Genomic DNA, 10,366 nt, shown 5'->3' with positions numbered 1-10,366 from the left:
GGTTTTTCGAGACAGGGTCTCTCTGTGTAGCTTTGCGCCTCTCCTGGAACTCACTTGGTAGCCCAGGCTGGCCTCGAACTCACAGAGATCCGCCTGGCTCTGCCTCCCGAGTGCTGGGATTAAAGGCGTGCGCCACCACCGCCCGGCGAGACAAGGTTTTTTATGTAGCCCTGGCTGTCCTGGAACTCACCCTGTAGAACAGGCTGGTCCCAAACTCAGAGATCAAGGCAGCTCTTTCTTAAAAGGAATGTTTTTAGTTAGGGCTTGCTCACAGTTTCAGAGGTTTAGTCCATTATCATCATGGCAGTATGCAGGCCTGGTACTGGAGCAGTAACTGAGCGTTTTACCTCGTTCTGCAAGCAGAGAAGCAGACAGAGAGAGCCTGCGCCTGACATGAGCTTTTGAAACCTCAGTGCCATCCCCCAGCAACACACTTCTTCCAGCAAGGCCACACCCACTCCAACAAAGCCACACCTCCTTATCCTTGTAATCCTTTCAAATAGTGCCACAGACTGCTGACTAAACACTCAAATATATGAGCCTATGGGGCCCATTCTTACTCAAAGCACCACATTCTTGTTTGGTAAATCAAGGTTCCACCAACCTTTCTATCTGACTTTTGCATTTTTCTCTTCTCTAGAAGCCTGAGGAGAGGCAAAGCACTTGTTGCTTGCAGGTGGGGGTACAGGGGTTGTCTGTGGATTCCAGCACTGAAAACTGGAGGAAAGGTAGAAATAACTGCCCTTCGGCTCGAGGCCCAGCATTGAACACTGTCTCAGGGGCACTGTTTGTTTCCTTACTATCCCCTGGCCAACTCCCAGAAATGGACAGCAATATCATTTAAAAAATGAGATTAATGAGATTCTTATTGGCTCTTTGTTCTTGAGACAGTCTCAAATAGCCCAGGCTAGCCTCTAGCTTACTAGGGAGCCAAGGATGACCTTGAGTTTCTGACTCCTTACTTCTGCCTCCCAAGTGCTGGGATTATAGGTGTGTGCTGCTATGCTGTGACGTTTTTGGTTGTTTCTTAAAATTCAGTGGTGAGGGTGGGACCCAGAGCTTTGTGTGTGTTTGGCAAGCACTCTATCAGCTAAGTTACATTTCCAGCCTTCAAAGTCTTTTTTAAATTGTGTGTGAGTGTGTGTGTGTGTGTGTGTGTGTGTGTGTGTGTGTGTGTGTGTGTGTGACATGTGTAGGAGTCCATGGAGGCCAGAAGTGGGCATTGGATCCCCTAGACCTAGGGTTAGAGACAGTTGTGGGTCCCTCAGCGTGGGTAGCAGGAACTGAATGCAGCCACACTGGAATTGATACAAGTGAATTGGTCTGTAATGTTTTGTGTGTGTGTCCTTGTCTGTTTTTGTTTTATTTTTATTATTATTATTTTGTTTGTTTAGAGTCATGGTTTCTCTATATAGCTCTGGCTGTCCTGGAACTCACAGAGATCAGCTGGCCTCTGCTTCCTGAGTGCTGAGTTTAAAGGTGTGTGTACCACCACGCCTGACTCAACAATTCTTTCCTCCCTCCCTCCCTCCCTCCCTCCCTCCCTCCCTCCCTCCTTCCCTCCCTCCCTTCCTCTTTCTTTCGTGGTTGTGGGAACTAAATTCAAGGCTTAGCTCTTAAACCATTTTTAATTGCATTTATTTATTTATTTACTTATTTATTTCTGTGGGAGGGCATAGAGAACAACTTTCAGGAGTTGTTCTTTCCTACTATTGGGTCCTGGGGACAGAGCTTGGTTGTCAGATTTTGATGTGCCTTTACCCACTGAGTCACTTTGCTGGCACTCAACCAGTTCTTTTAATCAAAAGTTCATATAAAAGCAGATGTGGCCGGGCGGTGGTGGCGCACACCTTTAATCCCAGCACTCGGGAGGCAGAGCCAGGCGGATCTCTGTGAGTTCGAGGCCAGCCTGGTCTCCAAAGTGAGTTCCAGGAAAGGCGCAAAGCTACACAGAGAAACCCTGTCTTGAAAAACCCAAAAAAACAAAACAAAACAAAACAAAACAAAAAAAGCAGATGTGAATGTAGCTCAGTGGTGTACTGCATGCCTGCTAAGTGCAAAGCCCTATGTTTAATTCCCAGTACTGGGGAAATAAATCAGGAAAAATTGCATCTGTGCTGAACATGAGCAGACTTCTTTTATGTCATTGTTCCCTGAATAATGCAGGATAACAACTGTTTCCATAGCACTTACTTGCATCACAAATTATCAGTACTTTACACGGCATTTGAAGTGTATAAGAAGATTATAAGCAAGTACCATACCATATGACTTGGTCTTTGTATTTATTTATCTATCTATTTTTTTTGAGACAGCGTTTCTCTGTGTAACTATCCTGTGATAGGTGATGTCATTCTGTATGCTGTGAATATGTGGTGCTCTGATTTGGCCAATGGTGAGGCAGAATGAAGTCAGGCGGGACGTTCTAACTAGAGAGAGAGAAAGGCAGAGAGCAGAGGAGATGCAAATTGTACTATATAGTTGAGAAATACAGATTAATAATTAGTCTTCTATGATAATCAAACTTATAGTCATGTTAAGTTTTCTAGATACACACAGATGTAATTCAGTTAGGTAATCTTCAAACACTTCAAAGACCTACAGAATATGGCATTTAAAATGTTTTAAAAATTTAGACTTTTCTGGACGGTGAAACACATCTGCTCCTGGCAATACTGATTTACTTCAGAGAGGAGGATGGGCATCGAGGACACTCCATGTGGAGTTTATCTTCTTGGCAAAGACAACCATTTGGGCAAGAAACTGTTCTTGCCTGGACTGCTTGACAAAATGTTGTATAAGCTGGACATGCAGGACCCATAAAAAGGTGACCACTGAACTTTGCAAGGTGAGATGGTCCTTCAGATTCCTGCTTTGCAGAAGAAACTGCCATCTACAGGACACAGAGAAAATTGAGAGCCGGGCGATGGTGGCACACACCTTTAATCCCAGCACTCAGGAGGCAGAGGCAGGGATCTCTTTGAGTTCAAGGCCAGCCTGGTCTACAAAGCGAGTTCCAGGAAAGGTGCAAAGCTACACAGAGAAACCCTGTCTCAAAAAAAAAAAAAAAAAAAAAAAAGAAAGAAAATTGACTGAGAGACTCTAGGCATATGGGCTGACGATGGATGCCCCAATGTGGTAGAAGAACTTTGGATGACTGTCCAGGCAGACAGCTATCTTTGTCATTCTAAATTTTTGGAAGTTTCTTACAATGCTCTTCCTGTTTACTTAGATAATATTGTATCCTTCTGAGGTCTTTGATGTAGTTGAAGACTAGAGAGTCATAATTATGGTTTTCCTTGGTATAACAAGAGATAAGGTAGATATGAAACCTTAACTCACAAATATAGGATAGATAGGATATCTTTTAAAATTTTTGCCAAATACAAATAGACTAGATATTGTAACTGTAATTCTTACTTGATAACTGTTTTGTTATATGTAATTTTACTATGTTAAAGTTAAAACCTTCCTTTTGAATAGAAAGAAAAGGGGAAATGATGGGTGATATCATTCTGTATGCTGTGATTATATGTTTCTCCCATTGGTTGATAAATAAAGCTGTTTGGCCAATGGTGAGGCAGAATAAGCTTAGGTGGGACATTCTAACTAGAGAGAGAGAAAGGCAGAAAGCAGAGGAGACTCTGCCAGCCACCACCATGAGAAGCAAGATGTAAAGATAGCCAGTAAGCCACGAGCCATGTGGCAAAGTATAGGTTTATAGAAATGGGTTAATTTAAGATATAAGAGCTAGTTAACAAGAAGCCTGCCATGGCCATAGTTTAAAAATAACATGAGCCTGTGTGTGTTTACTTGGGTTTGAGCGGTTGTGGGACCGTGGGACCTTGGGAGCCAGGCAGGACCAGGAAACTTTCAGCTACAGTCCTGGCTGTCTTGGAACTCACTTTGTAGACCAGGCTGGCCTGGAACTCACAGAGATCTACCTGCTTCTGTCTCCTGAGTGCTGGGATTAAAGGCGTATGCCACCACTGCCCAGCAACTTGGTTTTTTTGTTTGTTTGTTTGGTTGGTTGGTTTGGTTTGGTTTTTTGAGACAGAGTTTTTCTGTGTAGTTTATAGGCTGTCCTGGAACTCACTCTGTAGACCAGGCTGGCCTTGAACTCACAGAGATCTGCCTGGCTCTGCCTCCCGAGTGCTGGGATTAAAGGCATGCACCATCACTGCTTGGCTTTTTTTCCCCGTTGATTTGGTCTTTTTAAAAGTGTGTATGTATGAGACCTGCAGAAGGTGTCAGTCAGATCCTCTGGAACTGGAGATAGGCATTTTTGAGCTGTAAGAGTTACTTACTTACTTACTTACATGTAAGTAACATGTAAGTGTTAGAAATTAACAAGTGCTCTTACTGTGACATCTCTCCAGCACCTTATTTGTTTATGTGTGTTTATTTTTTGTTTTGTATGCTGGGGATTGAATGCAGGTCAAGCTACATTCTAAACACCTGCTTTGTCTGAGCTATACAGCAGCCTATAACATTGTGTGTGGGTAGAGTACATGTATTTGTGTGTGCACTCACATATGTGTGCAGGTGCACATGCAAATGCATGTGTAGGCCAGAGGTCAACACTGGAAAAGTTCCTCAGTCACTCTCATATATATATATATATAAATATATATATTATATAATATATAATTATTATTCATATTACATATATATAATATATATATGTTTTTTCCAGACAGGGTTTCTCTGTGTTACAGCTCTAGCTGTCCTAGAACTTGCTTTGTAGACCAGGCTGGCCTTGAATTCACAGAGATTCACTTGCCTTCCTCCCCAGTGCTGGGATTAAAGGCATGTGTCACCCTCCCCGCAGCTTTTCCGTTTTATAGTTTTGAGACAGGTTCCCTCACAGAACCCGGAGCACCTGTATTCAGGTAGACTGGCTGGCTGGTGAGCTGCCTATCTCTGGACCCCTGAGCACGGGGCTTACAGATGTGCACCACTGCATCTGGTTTTCACACGAGCACTGAGCATCTGAACCGGGTGCTCATGCTTTCGGGACAGGCATTTCACTGACTGAGCTACCTCCGCAGCCCCACCCACCAGGACTCTATATGAGGACTGGAGCACAGTAGGACTCTGGCATTCACGGGTTACTAAAATCGATCACCCACAGGTATTGAGAGATGAGTGCAGAGAGATCAGGTCACTGATACTTGCAATTCCAACCCATTCTCAAAGTGCGTTTTTTCCCCCTCCATTTTTTTTAACTTCCAGAGTAAAATCTCTGGTCCTAACATCAACTCCTCTATTCATTTGTTCAATCACACAATAATAATCTAGTCATATAATCTGACAAATTAAAATAGTTTCTTTTTTGATTTTGTTTCTTTGAGAGAGGGTTTCTTTGTGTGACCCTGGCAGTCCTGGAACTGTTCACTCTGCAGACCAGGCTGCCCTTGAACTGGGAGATCCGCCTGCCGACAGGGAACTCAAGCACACTTACCAAAGCAAATTTAGAATTTGTCTGCATCTTCCTCCTCCCTCAAGTTTCTGAGCCATCACCGCCCAGCAGAGCTGTTTGCGGAGGAAGGCAGTAGGACTTAGGGAGTAAGGGCTTGAAGCAAATGGGAAGATGTGAAAGTGGAGGGTGCTGTGGTGCCTGAAGCCAGCAGCTAGCAAGGCCTTCATGGTGGTCCTACCCCCCCCCCCCAGGCATGTTTCCCTGAAGCCATTGTGGCAAGCTGGGATAGGGTAGAGGAGACAGATGGCTGGGATGGCTGGTTGAGCCAAAGTCGGGAAAGTACCAGATGGGGTTGGTGGAAAGACAGAGGGTGAGGACACTGGAGTGCTGGCGAGAGGGTGGATGACGTCGAGGCCCACGGGGTCCAGGCTGAAGGATGGAAGTGAGGCCAAGAGGCTTCGAGGAGAGTGAACAGAGCTTGGAAGAGGTTTCCTGAAGTGACTTCTGGTTGATGAACACAATGTTGAGGAATCGTCAGCTCAGGGTGTTTATGAAGTCAGAGAGTTCATGCCAAAATTGGTTGGGGGGTTCTGTACTTGGAGCAACCAAAGAGACCTTGTTACGCCAAGAACTAAAAGAATTGAGCCAGAGAAACCCTTGTTGGCCTGGGCTGAAGAGGGACACTGTCTATAAAGCACACTAGTGTGGCATGAGACTAACAGCGAAGAGCAGTGTTCGAATGAGCAAGATTTCACAGAGACAAAGGGGCCTGCAGGAGTGTTTCTCCTGCAGTAAATTCACTTTAAAGACTTATTTTTTAGCCGGGCGGTGGTGGCGCACGCCTTTAATCCCAGCACTCGGGAGGCAGAGCCAGGGAGGCAGAGCCAGGTGGATCTCTGTGAGTTCGAGGCTAGCCTGGTCTACAGAGCAAGATCCAGGAAAGGTGCAAAGCTACACAGAGAAACCCTGTCTCAAAAAACCAAAAAAACAAAAAACAAAAAAAACAAACAAACTTATTTTTTATTTGTGTGTGTGTGTGTGTGTGTGTGTGTGTGTGTGTGTGTGTGTGTGTCTGCATGCATGTATGTGCACATGTGTACAGATCTCAAGGAGCTGAAGTTACAGGCAGTTGTGAGGCACCATATGGGTTCTGGGAATTGAGCTCAGGTCCTCTGGAAGAGCTACCAGTGCTCTTCACCACTGAGCCATCTCTCCAGCCCTTGTAGTAACTTCACCTTAAATCTCAGGAGGTCAGCCTAGCATAGTGGCACAGGCCTGCAATCCCAGAAATCAATAGATGGAATCAGGAGGATCAGGAGTTCAAGGTCATCTTCCACTGCATAGTGAGTAACAGGTTTTCTGTAACGTGATAATAATAGGTTTCTCTGCTGACACAGTAAGCCAGATCAAGTCAAATTGAAAAAGTAAAAGAACAGGTTTATTTGAGCAAAGCAACTCCCGGGTGAGTTCCCCAGCCTCAGAGAGCAAGGCAGGAGAAGTCATGCACCCAAACTAAACTATATACCCTGTAGGTGAGGGGTGATGACGTGTCTGCCACAAGCTGGGTTTGTACCCAAGTAAAACGCTTTAGGCAGGGACTTGGGCTGCTTGGAAATTTCAGGGGAGGAGCTGCCACAGCCACCAAGAATTCGGAAATGGCTTTTTGGTGCCTTTTCTTTGTTGGAGATTCTCTGAGAGGATGGGGTTTGGAGAGAGAGAGAGAGAGACCCTGCAGGAGTGAGCTGGAGGTTCCAAATAAACAGTGAGTTCAAGGCCAGCCTAGGCTACATGAGACTGTGTATCAAAAAAACAAATCAAAAACCTAAAACAAACCCAAAAGGGGGTTGGAGATATAACTTAGTTGATGTGGTGGTTTGAATGAGAATGGCCCCCATAGGGTCATATATTTGAATGTTTGGTCCCCAGTTGGTAGACTGTTGATAAAGGGTTAGGAGGTGTGCCTTTGTTGGAGGAGGTATGTCACTGGGGATGGGGTCAGAGGTTTCAAAACCCTACAACCAGGACCAGACTCAATCTTTCTGCTGAATGCTTGTGGATAAGATGTAAGTTCTCAGCTACTGCTCCAGTGTCCTGCCTGCCTGCATGCCACCATGCTTCCTGCCATAATGGTCATAGAATAGCCCTCTAGACTGTAAGCAAGCTCCCAATTAAATTCTTTCTTTTATAAGCTGCCTTGATCATGGAATCTCTTAAGAGCATTAGAACAGTAACTAAAACAGTTGAATAGGCCTAGGTTCAGTCTCTAGCATCATTTAAACTGGGCATGGTGTGCATACCTATTATCCCAGCAGAGGAGGCAGGAGGATCAGAAGTTCAAGGCTGGCCTGGAGAGATGGCTTAGCAGTTGAGTGCTTGTTTTGAAATCATAAGGACCAGAGATCAGATCCCAGGACCCACAAAAAATCAGGTGTGCTGTACACATCTGTAATTCTAGACCTGAGGAGGTCAGAGACATGATGAGGCCTGGTGGCTTGGCTTCCAGTCTAGCAGAGAAAATGTGAGCCCCACATTTAAGAAGAAACCCCACCTCAAAAGACCAGACAGATGCTGGTCATGGTGATGTACAACTTTAATCATAGCCCTTGGGAGGCAGAGGCTGGGAGTCTCTGTGAGTTCAAGGCCAGCCTGGTCTATGTATTGAGTTCCAGGCCAGATAGGTCTATATAGTGAGAACCTGTCTCCAAAAAAAAAAAAAAAAAAGGAAAAAGGTGGATTGGCTGGAGAGATGGCTCAACAGCTAAACTTGCTGCTTTTGCAGAGATCTGGGTTCAGTTATCACCACCCTACATAATGGCTCACTCCCGTCTAGAACTCCAGTGTCAGGAGATCTGATACCCTCTTCTGGATGGCTCAGGCACTGCATGCATGGGTACAGATACATGCAGGCAAAACATTCACTCACATAAAATAAATCTTAAAAAAAGAATAGATAGAGAGCAATAGAAGGCACCTAATGCCCTCTTCATGTCTTTAAGTGACCATAGTCACCCCACCATGTATGCAAGAAATGGAATAAAAACTCAGCAAGCAAAGGTCCAGAGCAATCATGTAGCTCTTGTCTTTGCTCCCCATTCCAGCCTGGAGCGCTTCAAATCCTGGAATTCTGAATTCCAAGCTGGTGATGCTTTAACCACACTGCAATATTCTGAAGCCAGCAAGATTTCTGACTGGCTGTATATGTTCATTTGTGTTTGCTACCTAAGCACAGTGCCAGAAAGAATGGTTATAGACCATTGCATCGATCACAATTCTAAAGTCAGTCACGACTCCACACATTCCTTGAATAGATGAAATTAGTGGGAATAGCCCATCTTGGGTAGACATGTGTGGTGGTTTGAATAAGAATGACCCCTATAGGCTCACATAATTGAATACTTAGGGAGTGGCATTAGGAGGTGTGGTCTTGTAGTAGTAGATGTGGCCTTGTTGGAAGAAGTGTGTTGGTTGGCTTTGGGGTTTCAGAAGCCCAGGTCAGGCCCAGAGGCTTTTTTTTTTTAAGATTTATTTATTTGTTATGTATACAGTGTTCTAACTGCATGCATGCCTGCACGCCAGAAGAGGGCACCAGATCTCATTATAGATGGCTGTGAGCCACCATGTGGTTGCTGGGAATTGAACTCAGGACCTCTGGAAGAACAGGCAGTGCTCTTAACCTCTGAGTCATCTCTCCAGTCCCAGCCCAGAGGCTTTTGCTCTCTGCCTGCTGCCTACAGATCCAGATGTAGAACTCTCAGCTACTCTTCAGCATCATGCCTGCCTGCATGCTGCCATGCTTCCCATGATGACAAATGACTAAACCTCTGAACTGTAAGCCATCTCCAATTAAATGTTTTCCTTTATAAGAGCTACTGTGCTCATGGTGTCTCTTCACAGCAAGAGACCACTAAGACAACCTATCAAAAGGGAACTGGGATTTTCAGGGAGTGTCATAGGTTCAATATCCTGAAATGCTCAGGACCAGAAGCATTTCCCATTGTGTACCTTTTAGGATCTTAGAATTTTTGCACACATAATGAAATGTCTTGGGGAGAAACTCAAGTCTAAACATGAAATTCACTGTCTCATATATACTTTGTACACATAGCCAGAAGGTAATTTGTCACATGATTTTCATCATAAAAATTGGTTTTGGGGAATTGGAGAGATGGCTTAGTGGTTAAGAGCATTGGCTGCTCTTCCAGAGGACCCGGGTTTGGTTTCCAGCACCCACAAGGTGGCTGACAACCATGTGTAACTCTAGCTCCCGGGCATCTCTGGGCTGCTGTGGCACCTGCATGCCTAGGCATGTTTTTTTTTAAACCTAGCTCTGTGCACTTGTCATGGGATCTATACAAAGCAGACTTTCCTGTGAGATCAGGTTCAGAAAGGCATTGTTTTCTGGTGACCATCCTTAGACCCTTATGCTTGTAAGGCAAGTACTCTAGCAGCTGAGCTATCTCTGAGGCCTTTTTCTGAACTCTTAGGTGATCTTTTACATTTACTAACACTCCCAATTCCACCCCTGTCTCTTTATGACAAGGTCTTGCTATGTACCCAAGGCTGGCCTGGAACTCCGTATGTAGCTCAGGTTGGCCCCTAGTTCCTGGTTCTCTTACGTCCATCTCCTAATCCAGGATTACAGGCATGTAACACCACATTTGGGTTGTCAATCTTCTTGTGACCTTCAATAAATGATCACTAGCCTGGATGTGGCGGTGTACCAGGCTTTGCTGCTGTAGATTGGCCAGTCAGCATACACATGAAAACAATGCCTTTCTGAACCCGATCTCACAGGAAAGTCTGCTTTGTATAGATCCCATGACAAGTGCACAGAGCTAGGTAGAACCCGCTTACCATGGAAAGTAGAGACCAGGCTTCTTGTGTGCTTGCTGGGGCAGCCCCAGGGTGAAGGAAAGACTCTAAAGGTGTTGGATCACGGCAAGC

Source organism: Peromyscus californicus, unplaced genomic scaffold (genome assembly GCF_007827085.1).
Source record: "Peromyscus californicus insignis strain IS unplaced genomic scaffold, ASM782708v3 Scaffold_7__1_contigs__length_154581171, whole genome shotgun sequence".
NCBI lineage: Eukaryota > Metazoa > Chordata > Mammalia > Rodentia > Cricetidae > Peromyscus > Peromyscus californicus.
The sequence above is the reverse complement of the archived record's forward strand: the minus strand, read 5'-3'. Positions refer to the sequence as shown.